The 21279-nt window shown below is 46.2% G+C and overlaps 1 long non-coding RNA gene across 3 annotated transcripts in view; it reads right to left on the bottom strand.

The window, feature by feature from the left end:
* Positions 1-268: 268 nt before the first annotated feature.
* LOC148001894 (uncharacterized) overlaps positions 269-21279 on the bottom strand; it is a 43291-nt gene continuing 22280 nt past the window's right edge. Inside the window, exons 1-4 of one of the 3 annotated variants that reach the window (XR_015635818.1) lie at positions 19138-19276; positions 18318-18435; positions 17747-17872; positions 269-1010 (exon numbers count right to left, since the gene is read on the bottom strand). This is a non-coding gene — a long non-coding RNA (uncharacterized LOC148001894). Of the gene's footprint in view, positions 1011-17746; positions 17873-18317; positions 18436-19137; positions 19277-21279 lie in introns of those variants that run through there. The other 2 variants (XR_015635819.1, XR_015635820.1) reach the window with 2 other exon arrangements.

Here is a 21279-nt window from a genome sequence, read left to right as displayed (position 1 = left end):
TTGAGCCATCTATCCATAGCATTTAGGGAAGGGCTGAAGCAGAGAGAACACAGCAAATACAAGCTAGAAGAGGGGGTGCTAGAAATGCAGTGAGTCAGCTCTCCTTAGACTGCTGAGCTCCAGAGAGCAAGAAGCTATTTTGAATAATACTGTTACCAGGATCTCTGCCTTCCCCTGGTCTCCCCCAATCTTCATGATCTCTGCCAAAATAAATAAATAAATAAATAAATAAATAAATAAATAAATAAATTCAAATGATACACTAGACTGTAGTGTACAAAATAGTTTATTACAAAGCAAAGTGGAGCATCTTCAAAAATGAGGGTGGACAGTAGCTAAAGGGGCCATTGGGTCATCCTTATGCCTAGGTAGACTTTATACTATTTCTTAAAGTTTCTGGAACAGACAGCTTTCTACTCGGGTGATTGACAGTCCCATTTGGATTAACTCTGACAGTGTTACATCTTTGTTCTTTACCAGAAAGCCCCTGGCTGGAGAGTAATCGTATGATCTTTGGGGAAGAATGTCATGTTTCCCTCCAGGGCCAGAAATGACTCAGTACTCAATCTTTGACCAATAATCAGAGTCCTGTTTTCCCAGCTCCAAGTACATAAACTGCTGACGAGGGAGGGGTCCATCCCAGGTGACCATCAAAGCGCTGGTATCTGACCACCTAGCAATACAAGAGGGTGATGGGAGCAGAGGAACAGAAGCCTGACTGTGGGGTGAAGAGGGAGTGAGGAACAGTGGAGAGGTCCTGGTAAAGATGCATCAAACTCCGAGGCCCAGCTGAGCCTGCACCTTCTCTCCACATCTTTTCTTGTCTTTCAGTTATGTTGAGATCAGGTTATACTCTACTCCCCGCATACTGTATAAAACAGTGGTTTCTCAGTCTGTGTCAAGACCTAAGAGAGAGACTCCATTTTGCAAGTAGCATTTGATTCCATGTTGAGGGAGAAGGACCGACGCGGCCAGTGATTAGATCCACAAATGGTAACATCCATCAGACACTATGGACGAAGCAAAGATTAATAAATGAGTAGTTTATGGGATTAGAAAGGGAGCCGCCCTATAAGTTTATTATAAGGCTATAGGGGCAGATGTAGAGGGTGTATTAAAATCATACCAGGAAAACGAGGTTCAAGAAGGTATCAGACTCATCAGACTGAAAGTGTCCCTGATCTGGACCCCTTAAATGAAGGAAACCCAGCACTCTGATGTCGTGGTCCCATACTAACCTAGCATTTGACACCTGGTGTGTATGAGGGACCAATTTGCCTTAGACCCCCACTCTTGGTTCAAACTACTCAACTGCCTCCCTGTCTACTGGTCACCTCTCTAAATCTGATCCTCCACTCCTCGCTCCTGACCCATTTCCTGTTCTAGGCCTGATCTGACCTTTCACCTTTCAGATGAATCGTGCCACTTTGCTCTCAGAACTGTTTCAAGCAGCTCTGCCCAGGAGTCCTGGCAGCAGTTTGCCCACTCTGAAACCTCTGATGTCTGCAGTAGCCACTTTTAACTTACATTCATCCTGTAATCCAAATATATATGTGGATTACAGGATGATTATATATATATATATATTGAATATGAGAATATCAATAATTAAGATTGGAATAAAGAACTTGCATTTGCCTTGACCAGGCTACCAAAACGGGTGGATTTTTTTTTTTTGACAAATTGCTATCATTGAAACTGTTAAGCCTTGTGAATTAATCATTATTCAATAAATTCTGACACTGTGAGAAGACACAAACTTGTTCCCCTTTGCTTTTGTAATAACATGCTCATGACAAGTTGTGCAGACCACAGGTCATGAAGAACTTTGCAGCCTTCTTAAAACACCCTTGTCTGCCTTCTGTTACACATGCAGGTGGCAACATTGTCTGCCTTCGGAGCTAGTGAACTTCCTAAGGGCTCTAACTCACCAGCTTCTCATGCACTGCAACTCTACTGTCAGGTCCACCAGTTGAGAATTCTTCTTCAAATAATTCCCCCTGCAGGCAAGAAGCGCTGTCCTTGACTAGAGAAAACCTTTTATGATTATATTCTGAAGAGGGGGCGGAGTAGGACTCCTCCTGGGAGGAGAAAGTGAGTTTTTAGGGCTTGTGGTTATTTGTAGAGTGGAAGGCAGACTTCTCTGTCAACTCCGGATGTTCCTTGGCACTTAAAAGCAATGCCATTTACTTACAAATTACAGTGGTCTTGATGCAAATGAGCCACTCCAGGACTGTTTCCTCTTTCCCAGATTAGCTAAGAAATGGTGGAGAAATTGACCAACGATGCAGGGATGCTGAGCCTGACCTGAGGTCTATTAAAATCAAGCTCTTGGTTTAATTATTCCCATTTCTGAAGTAAGATGCAATTAGAACCTTGCAAACTGGCAGGAGGAAGATTTTGCTTTGATTTATGTGTGGCTTCAAAGGCCACACAACAGGAGAGGGCATTTGACCCGGCAGTTTGAAGAGGCTGTTGAGAGCAGAGTTAGCAGTCCAGGCTAGACTCAACCCCAGACACCCAGGAGGATTGGGGTGAACCACTGAGTCCCTTTGCCCCGAGTTTCTCTGTTAAACAGAGAGAGCTATCTCTGCCCTCTTTATGAGAAGTCTGGGAGGGAATATTAATCCAGTGACTGGTCTCCAACAATTTGAAACTTTGAAAGTGCTTCTGCATGCATTATTTCATTTGATCTCCATCAGCCTGTACAGAGGGAGCTATTATCATCTGCATTTTCAGGAGGAAAACTAAAGCTCAAAGAGGTTAAGTTGCCAAGTCACACAATCAATTAGTAATGGTGGCATGCTGCTTCCAGCTTCAAATTCCATTAGGCCTCCTCCCCCGACAGATAGCATGGGATGAGAGGAAGAGAAGGCCGCAAACAATAATAGCAAAGCCATAGTGCTCCTTAGGGACCAGCCTGGCTCAAATAGCTACCTACCTTTATGCCAGCTCATTTTATCTTGCCAATAGTTCAATAAGATCATCATTAGTCTGCATTCCAATGAGGAAACTAAGTCAAGACATTCAGGAAGACTGGGTCTAGAAAACATGCTCAGAAGCTCCAGCAATTACTTTATGGCCTTCGTATGACTGAACAGGAAATGGGACTTAGTACTTTCTTGTACTGTAGTCACTGTTGAGATCAGGTTGCACCCTGATCTAAGTTTCTCCAGACTATGTAAAATTGTGTTTTCTCAAACTGTGGCTTTATCAGAAACTCCACTTTATAAAATTTTACTCCATTTTGAGGATGGAGGCTGACTCCACACCTGGGTGAGCATGTAGACAGCACTTGTGATCCCACTCACAAGTCAGAAAGGGTGTCATGCTACAAGACACTGGGGGCTAAACAAAGGTAGATAGGACATTAGCATTAAGTCAGAAACTCTTCCTGAGATCTCCCAGGCTCAGCAGACTAAGAAAATTGGTTTATGTGCTCCTGTGGCCTCCATAGAGTACTGACACAAGCTTTGGATTTGAACACAGGCAGAATTACAGCAGGAAAGCTACACCCTTATTGCTTGAAGGGTGTAATATGCCTGTTGCTGTTTTAGGGTACAGTCTCACTAACAGAGATAGCAGCCTTCATTTAGGGGTCACCTGTCGGCTTACCAATCCTTGGGAACAGTTTCAGTCCTTGTCAAAAGATTTCAATCAACCCATTGTTCCCAGAATCCAAGGCGACTCAAGTTCAGATGTCTTTAGGTGTCTGAATAGAACACTGTAAAAGCCAATTGTCAAATGCCTGAAGGAGATAGAAATGAAGGTTGGGGTGCCAGGTTTTCATTCTGTGTTCAGTTGTCTTGTGGGCCCAAGTGGGGATCCAGCACTTTTTTGGCAAAGGTGGCAGAATTCTAAGTACCTGCCTTAGGAGATCTAACACAGAGAATGAGGCTGGGTCACATTCGCATAGAGTGTGAAGGACCCTGCACGCTCTTTGACCTTGTCTGACAAAACGTCACAAGCATGTAGACATGTAACGCTATGGACAAGTTGAGAGCCACACTTATTTGGGCTGAACATGACCTAACATCCTTGTGACTTTTGGGGAATTAGGAGAAAATATCACTAACCTGCATAGGCCTTTAGTCTCCATCAGCCTTAGACCTAGGAATGACAGAAGATAACATCCGCTACCTCTAAAGAAGCATCTCCCACTTCTCTGCAGCCAGTGTATGCCATTTCCAAGCCATGTGCCTGGTGAATGTATGTTTATGGCCATCTTTCTCCTAGGGCTTTGAAAGTTGATATAAAAACCTCTTTCATAACACGTGTCCATTGGAGTAGCTTGGATCCAGGCCTTTCTTCCTCAGCCCCTGCTCCATTCCTGCCTCCTCAAAGGATCTTCAGCCTTAGCTGCATCTACACACCTTCATGATTCACTTTCTCTCCATCTTCCCCCGTTCAACATCTTGTTACCAGAGTTTCTAAGGTCAGAACATTTGCCCTGAATCCTAACAAGCTCCACTCACTCACTTTTTCTCAACTAAAGAAACAGTTAATGGTGAAAGGCAGAGAAAGGAAGGAGCTTAGTCATGAGGTGCTTGCCTTGAAAATGGAAGACCTGGGTTCCATCACTCAAACCCAGGTAGAGACAAAAACAAACAAACAAATGCCTATGATGCATTTCCTACTGGAAAGGCTGAGACAGGCCAATGCCTGGGACACACTGGCCGGATGGCCTAACCAACTTGGAGAGCTCCAGGATAAAGACCATGGCAAAAAACAAAACAAACAAACAAACAAAAACAACCAACCAAAAAACAACAAAAAAAGTGGAATAGTAACTCAGAAACATTCTGAAGTTGTTTTCAGGTCTACACACATGTAAAAGAATGCTTTATCACAAACACCTGTCCCTAAATACATATGAATATGCACACAGACACACACACACACATACACACATACACACAGAGGAATGATCTATCATACACACACACACACACACATATACAGAGGAATGCTCTATCACACACACACACACACACACACACACACACACACACACATATATATATATATATATATATATATATATATATATATATATATACATAAACATGTATACACAGACAGACAGACATGCCTGGGGACCATTGTGAGGTAGACTATCACGGTGAGGAATATGTATGAGAGATAGCTGTTCACCTCATGATAGATCAGAAGCAAAGAAAACGCAGGAAGGACCAGGATGCCCACGTCCCCTCCAAGGGCATACTCCTGTGGTTGACTTCCTTCCACTAGACTAAAACTCCCATCACAGCCCAATAGTACCATAGGTGGGTGACCAATCCTTTAGCAATGGTCACTGATGGACATTTAAGATACAGGGCAAAACAGATTTGTATAGCTGGCTGGCTGGCTGGCTGGTTTAGAAATTTGTACTGGGGATCAAACTTCAGGCTTCACATATAGAAAGCAAGTGTTTTATTATTCAGCTGTACCCAAGAACCTTTGCAGCTTTTTACTTAATCATGAACAAATTGCAGCTCATGACCAAAGGATTATCTTACAAAAAAAACTATAATTAGGTCTTCTAACTTGCAAGCTTCCCTATGCCTCAACAGTAGAATTCTAAACTAATTCCATCACTCTGAGGCAGACAGAACTGAAAAGTCAGAGCGCATATGCTTGTCTGCCCAGACCTCAGGTAGATTTGCTCAGTCCCTTCACCGGCTGGCACATGCTCCTTATCTGGCCATTGAGAACTTAGTCCAGGGGCAATGACTGGGTCCACTCCATTTTCTAGAATCTTGAGTCATATCTCATATGTGTTCCCCCTTCCTCCTTGCCCAGACCACTGGTGCTATTACTTCAGCCATGTTCCAGGCTTTGTAAAATTCCTGATATCAAGATTACCTGTCTTGAGACTAGTAAGTCCAAGGATGACGTTCCTTTGATGACTCAACAGGTAAAGGTTCTTACTTCCCAGTGTGACAAATTGAATTGGATGCATGTACACCCCCCCCACATACACACACATACACACACACACACACACACACACACACACTAAATAGTACCCGTCTTTCATGTCTTTTCCGTAACTACAGTACATCTTGTATTGCCTTTTATTCCAAGTGCTTTTTCTTTTCTTTCATAAGGTATCTGAAGGCAGTATACACAGGGGCACACGAATACATACATCCATAGAATAGACAAGGGCACAAGCATGTACATATGCACAGATACACAGGGGCACATGCATGGGCATGTGCACAGACACAGGAACTTCCTTCTTGCTTTAGGGTCATCAGAAGCACAATGGCTAGCAGGGGGAAAAAATGTTCCTATTTTATCCCAGAGAAGGTCACCTTGCTGTCTGTAAGAGAAATTGATTTCTTCTAATGCAGCAAAGAAAAAGCCAAAAAAATAAGTTGGATTGTTGACATTTAAAAAAAAACCTAACAGGTTGAACATAAATATTCCTCTGTGTGTTTTCAGAGGCTCTAGCCAAAGCAGCGTAATGAAGGCTGGCTCAGAGAGGGGCCGGAGTGCTCCAAGCCTAGACAGGAAGACAGCAAGAATGCTGGGAGATAATAAAAGGTACCAGCACACCTGGTGCTGCAGGCTGACCACGGGATCCCAACCTCCACAGCTGCCTCCTAGTTTCCCGAACTGGGCGTCCTTCTGAGATTCTGCTGGAAGTCATTCAGCTATGTAAGGACCATGGAGGGAGAACAGAGAGGCTCACAGAGAACCTTCATGCAGCTGAGACTTGGATGCCATCAGGCAGGAAACTATATATCGACACGCGCATTCCTCCCTGCAAAAACAACACCTAGCTTTGGAGAAAGCTGAAGCTTGGATTCCAAGGCTACCCTGTTTCTAGGTCTCCTGGAAGTGCCAGATGAACTGGCAACCACTGACCACACACACTCAAGGCCTTGCTGTTCCCTGTCACTCTGACCTCCAGTGCTGCTCCTCCTGCCTCTCAGGAGAGCCAGAAGGGGCAGCGGAGGACCTGACCTTGCTGGCACCTCACTGTGGCCAACCTAATGGCTCCTACACCCAGCAGCTGCTTGAGACTGAAGTCAGCAAGAAAGGCAGGGTAACCTGACAACTTGATGCCCAGGTGTAATACTGTGGGCATTCACCTGTACTTGTTGGAAACTGGTTTCCTTTGCTATTGTTTTGTTTTTGTTTTTTGAGACAGGGCTCCACATAGCACAATCCAGCCTCCAATTTTTTATTTATTTATTTTTCTTTTGTAGCTAAGGATGAACTTGAGTTTCTGACATTTCCACCCCCACCCAAATTCTGAGAGTACAAGCATGCGCCACCTTGCCCAGTTTATGTGGTGCTAGGGAAGGATGCAGGGCCTCGTGTATGTTAGACAGGCACTGTATCAACTGAGCTATCCTCCCTCCTCCAGGCCCTGGTTTTATTTGTAAAGATGAAGTTAATTGTATGCTGCTGCCTTGGAGATGACTGACAATGAATGGAGCTGAGTCTGTCTCTCAGTTTCTGTGTCAGAGCTCCTGAGCTAGCAAGAGCCCTGAGGAAGAATTGGAGTAGCCTCTGTCCATATCCCACCTTCAAGCAGGCAAGGGCTCAATACTGCATACTGCCCTTATAACCTGTTCCTTAAAAATGCCGGAGGGCTCACAGGGGTGGGCTTGAGTGCTCACAAGCCTGAGCTGCTCTGTCTCTCTGTGGCATTCTTCTGTGAAGGGGAGAGGGGAGAACAGGGAGGAGGTGCTTACCAGAGCACACTCAAACACTTGTCTGTCATCACTGCCCCTGCTCCGGCCTCCAGAGAGGGTGGGGTATATTACATGTCCTAGCAGAGGTAGCTTAGAGGCTGGGTGCCTTTCAGCTCGGCACCCCTAGCAGAGTAAAGGCCCTGATGAGGTCATTGTGTAAAACAGCTGCCTGTCAGTCATGCTCCCACAGGTCTCTAGCTGGCGTCCTGGGCTAGAGATGTGGACATCCACCAGGCATCAGAGATTCCAATTTATGGTTCAGAAGAAGAAGCCCCAATAATGTGGCAGCCTTTATTCTACTGAAAATTCCTCAGCTGTGATCAAGATTCCTTCTATCTGCCCACTACAGCCCCTTAATACAAGGCCTGGCAATTCAAGGGGAAGCTCAGCTCCTGCTTAGTATTCAAAGGCTAGTCCCTTGCTCTGACTTCCTTTAAGATGTATCCTACATGCCCATGTAGATAGGGTAGCATCCGTACTCGCTCAGAGAAGCCTTCCAGCCATGTAGCTGGGAGAAGTCTGGCTTCCTTCCAAAAAAAGGAACAAGCTGGGATAGAATCATCTGGCAAATTACCTGGTGACATTCCTCACTCTCATGAGGCCAGGGGATGAAAAGCAGTGTGCAAAGCAGTGTGAAGGCAGTCCAGAGACAAGGAAGGAACAGGTGTGGTGTGTGTGTGTGTGTGTGTGTGTGTGTGTGTGTGTGTGTGTGCATGTCTGTCTATCAGTTAGTAACTGTGTCTGTGGATATGGAAGTGGGTATAACATATAAACATGAAGTCCAGAGGTCAACCCTGGGTTTCTTTCCTCAAAAGCTAATCACCTTGTGTTTTGAGACAGGATTTCCCCACTGTCCTGGAGCTTGCCTACTCAAGCAAGCTAGGCTGACCAGCTAGGAGATCTCAGAGATCTTCCTTCCTTTTCCTCCCTAGCTGGAGGACTATGAGCATGGAGTACCATGCCTTACTTTTAAGGATATTGGTTCCAGGGCCCAAAGTCAGGTCCTTGTGCATGTGCAGCAAATACTTTACCAGCTGAGCTATTAGCCACTTATTTAGGGTCAGCCAGGGAGCTGTGCATAGCGCCTCATGCCTATAATCCTAGGTTAAGTCAAGAGGATCTCCAGGAGTCTGAGGGTAGCGTGGGCTAACATATGAGGCCCAATCTCAAACAAAACAAAAAGCAAGCAAGCAAACAAACAAACAAAAAACCCCAGCAAGTATTTGCAGAGTCCCTACTAGGGGCTAGGTAGGCACTATGCCAAGCAGGAACTTCAGAAGCAGTTAAGAGACCTGTTTTCTATTCTGAAGGAGAGGAGACAGGGGAAGAAAAGAAAGTAAAATTGTCAGAGCAGTGTGCAGAAAACAGATGAAGGGCCCAGTGATAGAAAGTAGCAGTGCTGAGGGGTCTGCAAGGAGGCCACAGGGAGGAGGAGGAGGAGGAAGAGGAGGAGGAGGAGGAGGAGGAGGAGGGGAAGGGGAAGGGGGACAGAAGGGAGAGGAAGAGGAAGAGGAGGAGGAAGAGGGAGGGGTACAGGAGAGGTCGGAGGGCGAGAAGGAGCCATCCCTGCAAACAATGAGCCAGGGAAACAAAGAAGCCTGGGAACAGCTACATAGGCCCAGAAACCAGGGCTTGCTGGTCTTGTCTGATAAACAGCGAGTTGACCAGTGTGAAGGAGAAGGGGGCCAGAGGGATATGAAGTGAGCACAGGGTAGGAGGTACACTCACTGGGAAAGCAGCTCAGCTTCTGCTCCAGGCTTCACAAGAAATTGATAGGAAGCTTTAAGTAGTAGAAAGACACAGGCTTTCTAAATTGAACAGAGACCACTAGCCCATAGAAACTGAGAGGGGGAAGGCAAAGCGGAACCTTCAGGTTAATAGTTCAGGAAGGTCTCTCTGGACTCCTGTAATTCTTGCCAGCAAGTCTTTCCTCAACAACAATGACATCAACAACAAAATCAACGCCTTAAAAATACAAGCACAAAGGGCGAGACCCTGTATGCCAGGGTCACCCCTACTATGCCAAAGCACTCAACTAAAGAGCTTGGTCATTCCCAGTTTGTGGACCTCAGATCCAAGACAGGCAGTAGGGATCATGAAGAAGACCTGCCTAGCTCTTGAACACAACTCCTGCCTTAAACGTCAAGCAGTAGAGAAGCAGTGTCTGTCTTCATGCAAACTGTGCTGGTAAATTCAAAGTCCATAGCTCTGCCTCCCAAAAGGGGACATTTTTTCCCATGGCTCTCATAAAGTATCCCGCCATCTTTACTCCCTCACACCTAGTTGGGAATGATGCCTGGATTCCTGCCGCCCATAGTGGAATTATGAAGATATTCCTGAGTCTCTGCTGGAGTCAGGGGATGCAAGCAGGCAGCACTCTGTTCTCAGCCACCTCTGCAGTTGGTGGAAAGCCCACCAAGACTCTGTCAGCTGTGGTGGAGCTTATTGAAGACTACATTAAGATATATCGTTTGGGTCAACTCTTATTGTTCATAGATCATAGGCCTGGCCTTCTCAAAATGAGAATCTGTGGTTCTCAAAAGCCCCTAGGGAAGGTGAGGAAGAGTTGGGCCCTCTCATTTTAGACACAAATCAATGAACAGAGGTCCTGAGAGAGATCAATAGGTAAAGCACTTGCCTCACCAACATGAAAACCTAGATTTGAGCCCTAGAACCCCATGTTTAAAAAGCCATATATGACAACATGCACTCATAATCCCAAAACTGGGGAGGCAAAGAGACCAGCATATCCTTGGGGCTGGCTAGCCAGCTAGCATAGCCTACTTGTGAATGTCTAAGCCAATGAAAGACCCTGCCTCAAAAAATCAGTGGTGGACAGCACCCAAGGAATGGCACTGGAGGCTGTCCTCCAGCCTCTCTACATATATGTGTGTATACATACAACTGCAAATACACATGAATGGACCAGCATACGAGTGAATTAGTGGCTTGAGGGAAATACATTAGGAAGGATAAATTTAGACAGGAGTTGGGGTTTCCTATGCTATTTCAAACAATAGCAACCAGTTTCCTTCAAACTAATGGCAAACATCTCTTTCTGCAGCCCTGGGAGGAGACTTACAGAGGCCCTGGTGACAGAGAAGGTGGTTAGGAAGCACCAAGCAGAAATAGAAATGGTCTGTTCCTAGGGGACCATAACTGCTCTGACTTATCTCAACATGAGTAGAACAACCAAGTTCCCCGTTCCCAGTGCCTACCATCCCCGAGGCAAGCTTTAGAAGTTAAAAAGACTACATTTTTGTCTCATGATGCCTGCTCTGTACATTAGTTTCCTGATGGTTCTGGCTTCTCCAACAGCCCCAGGGGATAGGGGAGGAGGGACTGGTGCCATTTCTCAGTTAAAGAGGAGGTAATCAGAAGGAAGGTGGGAATTTGGTGCAAAGTTTCTGCTTGTTCCTGAGCCAAGCATGCTTGTCCCACTCTGGGCCCGTTGGGAGAAGGAAGGATTTCTAAGGGGCTTCAAAGAAAACTCATAACTGACTGACAAGGTTGTGCTCCATTCAAGTTGGTATGAGTCATGGGATGCGTATGGGGAGTGATAGAGACATTTAATTCCTTGTAAGGCAGATACAGATGCCCTGCCAAAAGAAGTGACCCCTTGAGCCCCAATGTAGATAAAATTATTAGGAATTTTATTTCAAACCCAGGCTCCTAGGTTCATAAGAAGGAAGTAGGGCATGACAATTTTTATCAAGGTCCTCCCCATTATGCAAATAAGATGGCCCGCAAATATACATGGTCTTATGAGCAACTCCTGGACCTACCCAGGACCCGGGCTTCGAGAACCCTTCCTGCAGTGTTTCACATGGACAGAGGCATACTTAGACTCTACTATATACAGAATTCATGCCTCTTATTCTGAACCAGTGATACTCCTCAGCAGGATAGCACCAAAGAGGCTTCCTCTACCCGCCTCTCACCTCCACTTCCAGGGTTTCTGGAGCCTAGCAACAGAGTCTATCTGTGGATGTTCTAGTTTCTTGAGGATCATGGGCTTCTTAGGAAGAGAAATGAGGTGAAAGGGAAACCAAGGCCCAGGCAGGTGGGGTCATGCTCTATGAGGTCTGTAGTAAGTTTCTGGTAAAGGCCTCGATAGAGAAAGAAAGTGGTCCCTGTTGACAGTGGGACCCAAATGTTTCCGCTGAGAGAGGTCATGAGGAATGTAGACACTCTGGGTCATGAAGTTAAACCTAAGAGGAACGTGGACAGTGCTGCTCTCTTGACAATGGTAGACACAGCTCCCTGAGGAAGCAGCAGCCAGATATTGCATATTGCAGTACAGGGATAGCCAACAGGTCAGCAGATGGTGGCTATGTGTGAAGGTCAAGGCTGGTAAAGAAATAAAGATGAACCCAACATATGGAAAGTGGAGTGAGGATGTAGAGGTCAGCCTGGTCTCTGGGCTGGAACTGGAGAAGAGCTGCAGCTAGAATGATAGGGAGATAAATAAGAGAAATGAGGGGGCTCTAAGCAAAGGGTTTCGAGGATGGCAGTCCTAAGCGAGTAGGAGCCAAGGTTAATTATCACAGCAATGTTCAGCAGCACGGGAGCAAAAGGGCTGACTTCAAGCTCTGCAACTGGAACAAGTTATCTCTCTTTGCCCTGTCCCATATTTCTACTTGCCTCGGTGTGTAAATGCAGACAACAGACATCTATTTTATAAACTTACTGTAAATTATTGTAAAGGTTTGGCAAAATAATGTACAATCGGCAATCATTGTGATGCCCAGCACATACTAAACACTCAGTAAACGTGAGCTCTCATTACTGACATCAGCTTAAAACTGATGCACAGATGGAGTGATCTAGGAAAAGCTGGGATAGAAGAAAAAAATTTGCTTGGTAGCCTTAACCGAGACAGGCTAGATACCCACCTGTGCTATTCAGATTTTTGTTACTACAAGGTATCTGCTAAAATTACTTGAAGTAAGAAAGAGTCCTTTTGGCTGACAATTTCTGTTTGTGGTTACCTGACTCCATTGTGTCTGGGCCTGAGGTGAGGCAGAAGAACCATCATGGAAGGCAGGAAGCATGTGGATGAGGAAAGTTGCTCACCCTACAGCAGCCAAGAAGCAAGGAGAGGAATGGAGAACAAATTGAAGACATGCCCCAATGCCCACTCTCTCCAACAAGGTCCCACCCCATTAGATTTCCTCTGCCTCCCAATAGTCCATAAGCTATGAATCCATCAATCTACTCATTCGGTCAGAGCCCTCAGAATACAGTCCCACCTCTGAAGAGCCCTCCAACCCAGCTTCCAGGGAACACTAGATTTAACCTATAAAAACATCCTTGCTGTTTTCCTCCTATGTTTCCTAGTCTCTCACACAATCTGACTAATTCTTCCGTGAAGTAGCTTTAAATGCTTCCTGAGCATCACAGTTGTGTCACAAGACACCAAGTGAAGGAAGGTAAGACCCGACCAGGTAGAGAGGATCTAGTTGAGATTGAGGATAGAACAGGTCCTCTAGAGAGATGAGAGGCAGCTCATCTCCATGAACAGCCTAAGAATGACACAGAGACAGAACATCTGTGACCGCAGGTGATGCAGCACCGTATCTACAACACCATCTCAGGTGAAGATGATGTTCTCCAAGGCAGTCCCAGCTCACACAGCCAATCCCCACCCAACCCTTTCAACCATCAACAGGCCCCATTTTCACAAAGGCCAATAAACACGTTGAGAAGTCTGAGTGGGCTTCAGAGAGAACCTACAGCTCCTAGCTATTCATAACAACCAAGCACACATCTTTGACCTCTTTAGTGCTGTGTGCATTGAAACCCTCTGAACACAAGCCTGGTGATGAACTTCTATCCATTTAACCAAAGCAACATTCAGGATGTGCCTTCCCAATACAAGACAAAGTGCCAGGTGCTAAAAGTTTGACTGCAAACAAGTCAGACAGGTATCATTAATACTAGCTACAGCTACAGCAGACAGGAAAAGTGCTATACAGATATGGTGTAGCTCTGATGCTTGCTTGATGCAGAAGTGTGAAGCCCCAGTCAGGGCCCACGGAATCAGAATCTTAGGGCTTGAGCACCATTCCTGGGTGATATGATGTCCAGTGTTTGAGGCATACTGACTTAGAATATAAAATTGTTTCTACCCTAGCTGCATGCATTCCCTGTTCTAAAAATGATATTTATTATGCACTGATATCATGATTGATATGGAAACTGCACTATAGAACCCTTGGGATACAGGAGCCGTAGTTGCCGGAGAGCTCCTTGGAATGAGGCAGGCTATATACAAAAGGACAGGAGACTCACTCAAATATGGATGCCAAAAGGCTGCGGGAGCTGGGAAGAGTTAAGCTGGCGTGAGCTCTTGAATGACACGCCACAAAGAAGAGAAGGCTTTCGCTAAACATTGGACAATAAGAAAGAACAGGATGGGTGGGTGGAGCAGAAAAAGGATAAAATTTCTAGCTGAGGGTTAGGAATGACAGACAGAAAAGCAAGAGGAAGCCTGTCCTCTCCTGGCTGGCGGCCCAAACTCTGCCTTCCCCATGGGAAAGCTCTAAACCTCTAGGAACACTGCCAACAATCCTTGTGAAGTTTGGGCAAGAGGCTGCTCATCTTCATCTTGAGCCTAGTTTGGAACAGGACCAAATGTTCTCTCAGTCCTCATCAACAGCCACAGGAAAAGGGAACCAGGGTGGAGTCCAGATCCACCATGGGTATCGACTTCCCATGTCAGGCACCCACATAGCTTTAAAGAAGAAGGGTGTTTAGAGCAAATTCCACAAGCTTGTCTTGAAAACCAGAGCATTCTACCCCAAAGCAGAGCTGTGTGAGCACTCACGGCAGTCTACCCCAAAGACGCCACTTCAGCAGAGTAGTTATTTTGAGCCTAAGACATGAAAAACAGCCAGGATAGGGAGAGACTATCCCTGAACTCATTCATCTGCCTAGTGGCAATTTTCCAAAAGGGACTCAACGGTCATCAGTCCTGCCCCTAGAGTTCCACCAACAGGGAGGTGTCCACTCATTACAAGAAGGGACACTAAGGGCTGGGGATGTGGCTTAGGTGGTATCTGCCTTGAATGCCCAAAGCACTGGGTTCAATCCTCAGCACCATAAACAGGTCAAAGTGATACATACCAGCATTCCAACACTTGAGAGGCAGAGGCAGAAAAATCAAAGTTCAAGGTCATCTTCATTCACCACAGGGTATGAGTCACATGAGCCCCTGTTTCAAAAACTTACAAGATGAGAGGCTGGAAGTAACTAGGCCTACCTGCTATTTTGCACATCCCATCCATTCTTAGGGCCCATTCATCTTTTGTAAAAATCACTGTATCTCCTATAAGGGCCTATATCCCCATTCCCTATCTGGTTAAGGTGGTGTATAAGCCAGAAATGGTAGCATATACCTATAATCTCAGCACTGAGGAGGCTGAAGCAGGAGTCTTATTGAATTCAAGGCTGATATAGACACCTATGCAGTGATGCCATGTTTCACAAAATCATAGCACCTTCAAGTCTTTCTGCATATTCATTTTCTCCTGTGGTGCTTTCAGGCAGCAGTCGTTCCAGGCAAGTAATTGATGTTACCTTCTTTTGTCAACCTTGCTGCCCTTTTGCTTCATGGACTACCTATGTGACCTGGAAGTTTCTCTCCAGCTATAGCTCCCAAGTGTTGAAGGGAGGAGAGGGTGACCACAGAGCTCTCAGGCCTGGTTGAAATGAATATTCAATCAGATCCTCAGTGGAAACTCTCCAGGGTGACCTCTCTGCTGGTGTAAATGTCCAGTCTGGGGGGCAGAGGTGTCCGAATTCTAACTCAGACTTTCTACCCTTTAGTGGAAGTCCTTTCCCGTGTGAAATGAAGGAAGGGAAACTCAAGATGAAGAAATCAAACAGATTCCTGTGGAGATAAACTTCGCTATTTGGTAATGCTTTAGGTGAAGACCCTGCCTCCTCACCACTCCCCTCCCCTCCCAGTCCTTTCACAGATCTCCAGGGCAGAGCACGGAAAGGAAAGGCTTGTGACTCCCAGGCAAGGCGTCAAGCTGAAAAGAAGGCTGGGCAAGCCCTGGAGCTTCAGGAGAAAAGACTTCCTGACAAGAAGCAAGGTGGGCAAGGTTGCCAGTGTTTTGAAAGGGGTGGGGCATAGAAAAATAAATTAAAATGATTAAATCCAAGAAAGCAAACGAGAACAGAGACATTTAAATAACTTGTTAAGAGATAAGAAAAAGGGCTCCCCTAAAAGACCAGTAAGTGGTCAGAGGACTCGGAAACAGCATACACAACCATCCTCTAAAAGCAGTGCAAAGCTCTGGGTTCTAAACCCCAGGACCCCCCCCCCCCCACCAAATGGACGCTGCTTGTTGTGAATTGTCCCCCAAAAGACACATCAAAGTCAGACACCTCAGAAAGAACATGGCCTTGTGTGGAAACTGGGCCATTGCAGATGAGATCAGCTGAGACAAGGTCATATTAGAGTAGGTTAGAAAAACAACCATCTTTTCTGACAGTCTCACTAGAAGCTGTGGGAGGTGCCTCATGGATGCCTTACTTTAGACACTAGCTGTGAGAAAATACATTCTTCTTATTTAAGCCACCAGTCTGTGGGGCTGTGTTAAGGGAACTCTCATCAGGCAGAGAGTAGTCAGTTTGTCTGCATAAATCATGAGGGGGGAGAAGGAGGAGGAGGAGGAGGGGAACAGGAGCAGGGGAAGAGAAGGGAGAGGGAAGAGGAGGGGGAGGGGGAGAAGGGAGAGAGGGAGATTACAATCCAGATCCCACAGCAGTCACCAGGAGGAAGAAGCATCCACTGCAGAGAGCTCAGAGCCACAGGGGGTGGGAGCAGAAATCTCCCAAGGAGTGTGGAGAGGTGGGCACTGACAAACAGGCCTATGGGGCAAAGCTTTGCACTCATACTGATCAAAAACACCTCTGCTTGAAGCAAAGAGAAACCACAGGGAAGCAGCAGCATGTACCAGAAACACGTTAAAGAGGAGAACTAAAGAATACCCAGCCACCCCAGCTGGCCCAGAGAGGGGGCATCCCTAGGACTCAAGAGTTTCCAGTTTAACACTAGAATGGTCTTGGGCAAATCTGGATAAATTGCTCTCCAATAAGAAAGTAAAGAGAAAAAGGAAGGAGGTTTGTCTGGTGTGAGTAGTTGTCAGTCAACACCCAGCACATGTTCTGCCAAAGGGACCCGGACCACTCTAGACCTTTCCAACCTGGTCTTCCTGAATCCTAGCAAGGTGGGCGCTGAGTGGAGGCTGGGGACCTGATGTTTAGGATTCACTCAGAACCTCCAGGACCCTTGGGACAGGAAGAAGCAGTCAGAGACTGTGCCAGCGGGAAGGCTTGCTTCATCCGGTCCTCAAGGAGTCTGCACACTCACATGTACACACACACAGGAACACACACACACACACACACACACACACACACACACCATCCTAATAGGGGTGAGCCACCACAGTGCTTAGCTACAGGAGCTCTGTGAGCGAATGTGGCCCAGGTGTGCCTACAGAGAGGTTTCCTCACCTTGTCTTTCAAACCACCCCTCACTAACCCCACGTGGATTCTCTCAGGGATGCTGAGGAAATGTCACTTGCCAGTTCATCCCCCACCAGGTAGGAGAGGCTTCATGTCATATTCATTTATCTTCCCACCACGGCCCTCTCCATGGTGCACCAGGGCCATTGATTTTATCTCTGACATTCTCTGCTTGAAACTCTGCTTGAAGCGAATTTTCTTCGTAGCAAAGCCCACATCATATTCAGCTATGAAACACCCGTGCCCAGGAAAATGCCCAGTGTGTCGGAGTTCCTTGTGTGAGGTCTGGCAAACAGGCTGATTAATTAATTGATGAGTTTACCAGTGTTGATCATTACAAGCTCTGGGGTCAAGTGTCTGGCACTTACAGAATTCTGTGACCTGGCACTTTCCAGATTTGAAGCGGTGTCTGTCCTCAGACACCAGCATACAGGAGGGAAGAATGGGTGGGGACAAAGGACATTCAAAGCTCCATGGCCCTAGGCAATCACCTGGAGTGCAGCAGTCACTGTGGACAGCTCTCAGATCTTAGGTCAGGGAGGCACAAGAGCCCAGGAAGTATGGTACATCAGCTTCTTCCGTGTTCACCCTGTGGCTGTGGTTCCAAAAAATGTGAGCTAGAGGGGGGAAAAGAAACAGCCTCTGAACTCCAGACAAGGTATACTAAAAGACAGCCAGTGTCTCATGAATAGTCTTAAAGAACACTTGGGGTAGCCAACCTGCTTTAAAGATGAAGATGGCCCTAGACAAAGAGGTAGCAGGTGGTGTCTGACTTAGTTCCAGTACTTTGCATCTTCAGTGAGGTATTTGTAGCCTTTTAGAGCTTCCTCCAGATATTTCAAAGCTGGGCTAGTAACCCTGCCCTAGGTTCTCAGGTGGCTGTCCAGCTATCCCGGCTACCAACCCTCTCCAGCCCCTCTCCAGCAGGGGCCCAGTCATCCTGAACACATCTAAAGAGACACCCTCAGGAAATACAAGGCTAACAATTTTCTCTATCTTAAAGTGACTTCCGGAGCCCCCAGGATAGTTATTTTAGAAAAGGTTGAAAGTAAGTTTTCAGACCTGTGGGCTAATGCACTTCCCTCTGCGAAGAATGATTCTTAGAGGCGCTCAGAAGCCGGGAAGCTAGCCATAAATAAGGCTTATCTGGCTGGTCCTGCGTTGCCAAAATTCTTTTGTTCTGCAAGTTGAACAAAGACAGACCTGGTGCTTTACTGACCCCTTGTGGAGATAAGAGGAAATGGATCCCTCTGGCCGATTGGCATCTCCCATCATGGCTTAAAGAAGCAGAGCCTTCAAACCTCACCGGCCTGATGGAATCATACAAGCTCTTCTGCCATCATCATCCCAGAACCCCCCAACTCCTACCCTAGGCCCTGGCAGCCATCTTCACTGATGAGCTAACTGGCACTTCAGTCAGTCTTGGAGAGCCTCGTGACACCACAATGGCTAGATAAAGAAGACATTGGCATGGTCCCAGGAAGCCATTACAGCACAGGCTGAAGTCCCTTCCCTGCCAGAGATTCTGACTGGAGTAGGGAGCACTGGGATCTGCATTTTACCGAGCAGCAATTCTGATTCCGGTGTATTGTTCTGCTGAACCACCCTCAAAATGTCAACATGTTCAAGGCCCCTCCTCTCAGCAGTGAGGAAATTAAGACACAGTGGACAATAAGATATTAGGTCAGGACTAGGGAGATGGCTCTACCAGTAAGGCATGTTAAAAAAAATCAATGAAGCCACACAAGCATGAAGGCATGGGTTTGGTCTTACATCCAAGTAAAAGTCGAACATCATCCTAGTCTGTTTTCTGTTGCTGTGATAATCACCATGGCCCAAAGCAGCCTGAGGGAAAGGGTCTATTTGGCTTATGAGTCCTTACCTCAGTCTATCATTGAAGGCAGTCAGGGCAGGAACTCAAGCAGGAGCAGAGGCAGGAACTATGGAGAAGTGTTGCTTACTGGTTTGTTCTTAGGCCTACAGTTATCTTACCTTTCTTATACAATCCAGGACCATCTGGCTAGGGCTGGCACCACCCACAGTGGGCTGGGCCTTCCCACATCAATCAATCATCAATCAGGAAAATACCCTACAGATGTACCCACAGGCCAAGCCAATGGAAGTGTTTTCTCAGTTGCGGCTTCTCTCCCCAGATAGGATTAGGTTTGTGTAAATTGACAAAACTAAACAGTACAGACATTGTGGTGGGCCTCTGGTCCCAGCACTGGGATGGGGCAACAAGAGGATCCCTGGGGTTCACTAGACAGCTAGCTTAGCCTTATAGGTAAGTAACAGGTTCAGTGAGAGACCTTGTCTAAAGAAAAAAAAAATAGGGCTCTTGAAGAACCACACCAAGGTTGGTCTCTGTCATCCACATGTGTGTGTGTGTGTGTGTGTGTGTGTGTGTGTGTGTGTGTGTGTGTGTGTACATAATCACAGGTGTTTGAGGAGATCAGAGGCAATGGGTGACACTGGAGTTAAAGGCAGCTTGAAGTTGCTTATTGTGGGAGCTGGGAACTAAACTTGGGGCCCTGATACAACTGAAAATTTGTCGAATGCTACACTGTGTGACTCTATAGGTTTGAATTTCCTCTTGCTTTGTAGAATGAACTCGCTAAGGCAGAAGCCAAGGGTATGCTTTATACCCCTGTACTGTATATTACAATATCTCACATGTGACACCCATTGCTACGCTGCAGCAAATTCTCAGGGAATCCAGCAAAACTGTAGCTTCAGGGTCTGCAGGCATGCTTGTACATGCATATGGCTGCACTGCCCCAAATGTATGCATGTGCACACACACACATCTATCTTCTGAGAAGGCTCTGAAAGTGCAGATGGTAGAGAGCTGACTAAAGCTTGCTATGATTAGACTATCCTGGGTGGTTTTAATCCAAAGGAAGAGAATAAAGAATTTCTAAATAAGGAGCGATCAAACACGCAGTTACTTTTGCTCATTCTCACAGCCCTGTTAATATTACTGCAGGAGATTTTCAAAGCACAGATTCTCAAAAGCACAGAAACAAAACGATACAAGCAACAAAATGTTAGAAGCTGCAAAACAGAGTCACAGCTTAATGACTTAGCAAACAAAATGTTAGCCCAAAGCCAGCAGTAGAGATAACTCTTAAGTGAGGCAGTCTACACTGGCAGGGCTATACTACAAAGGCTTGGGGACTCACAGAGCAGGCCACTCTGGAGTAGACAGGAGGTCTTGTCTCACTGAGGTTACTCTTCCCACCCAGACAAGAGGCAGTGGAAGTAGAAGGAAGGACAGCATGTGACTCACAGTAGTGGCAGAGAAATGCCACTGGGGCCCTTCATACTTTATTAGTTTTGAGAGAAGAAACAAGGGAGGGAAAGAGGGAAGGGGAAAGAGAGGGAAAGAGAACTCAGGACATCATACAGCAACTCACTTCCTCTTGTTAAAAACCCACCTCTTAAAATAAATTCTAAAAACAGTCCACCAGCTGCGGACTAAATGTGTATCAAACAAAGCCTTAGGCCCCAGCTAGGAGAGGTCTGAGATGCCCTAGTCTGTTTCTCCGTTGCTGTGATAAACTATTCACCCAGTCTTCCAGCTGAGACCCTGTACTGGCTGGTTCTGTGTGTCAACTTGACACAAGCTGAGAGTTATCACAGAAAAAGGAGCCTCGGTTGTGGAAGTGCCTTCATGAGACCTAGCTGTAAGACATTTTCTCAATTAGTGATCAAATAGGGAGGACCCAGCCCATTGTGGATGGTGCCATCCCCAGGCTGGTGGTTCTGGGTTCTATAAGAGAGCAAGCTGAGCAAGCCAGGGGAAGCAAGCCAGTAAGTAACATCCCTCCATGGCCTCTGCATCAGCTCCTGCTTCCTGACCTGCTTGAGTTCCAGTCCTGACTTCCTTTGGTAATGAACAGCATAGAAATGTAAGCTTAATAAACCCTTTCCTCCCCAACTTGCTTCTTGGTCATGATGTTTGTGCAGGAATATGAATCCTGACTAGGACAGGGAGCAAAGGGGTTTTTTTTTGTTTGTTTGT

This window comes from Rattus norvegicus, chromosome 13, assembly GCF_021556685.1.
Source record: "Rattus norvegicus strain SHRSP/BbbUtx chromosome 13, alternate assembly SHRSP_T2T, whole genome shotgun sequence".
In the NCBI taxonomy this organism is placed as follows: domain Eukaryota; kingdom Metazoa; phylum Chordata; class Mammalia; order Rodentia; family Muridae; genus Rattus; species Rattus norvegicus.
Note: the sequence above shows the minus strand (reverse complement) of the source record. Positions and strands in the feature narration are given on the sequence as shown.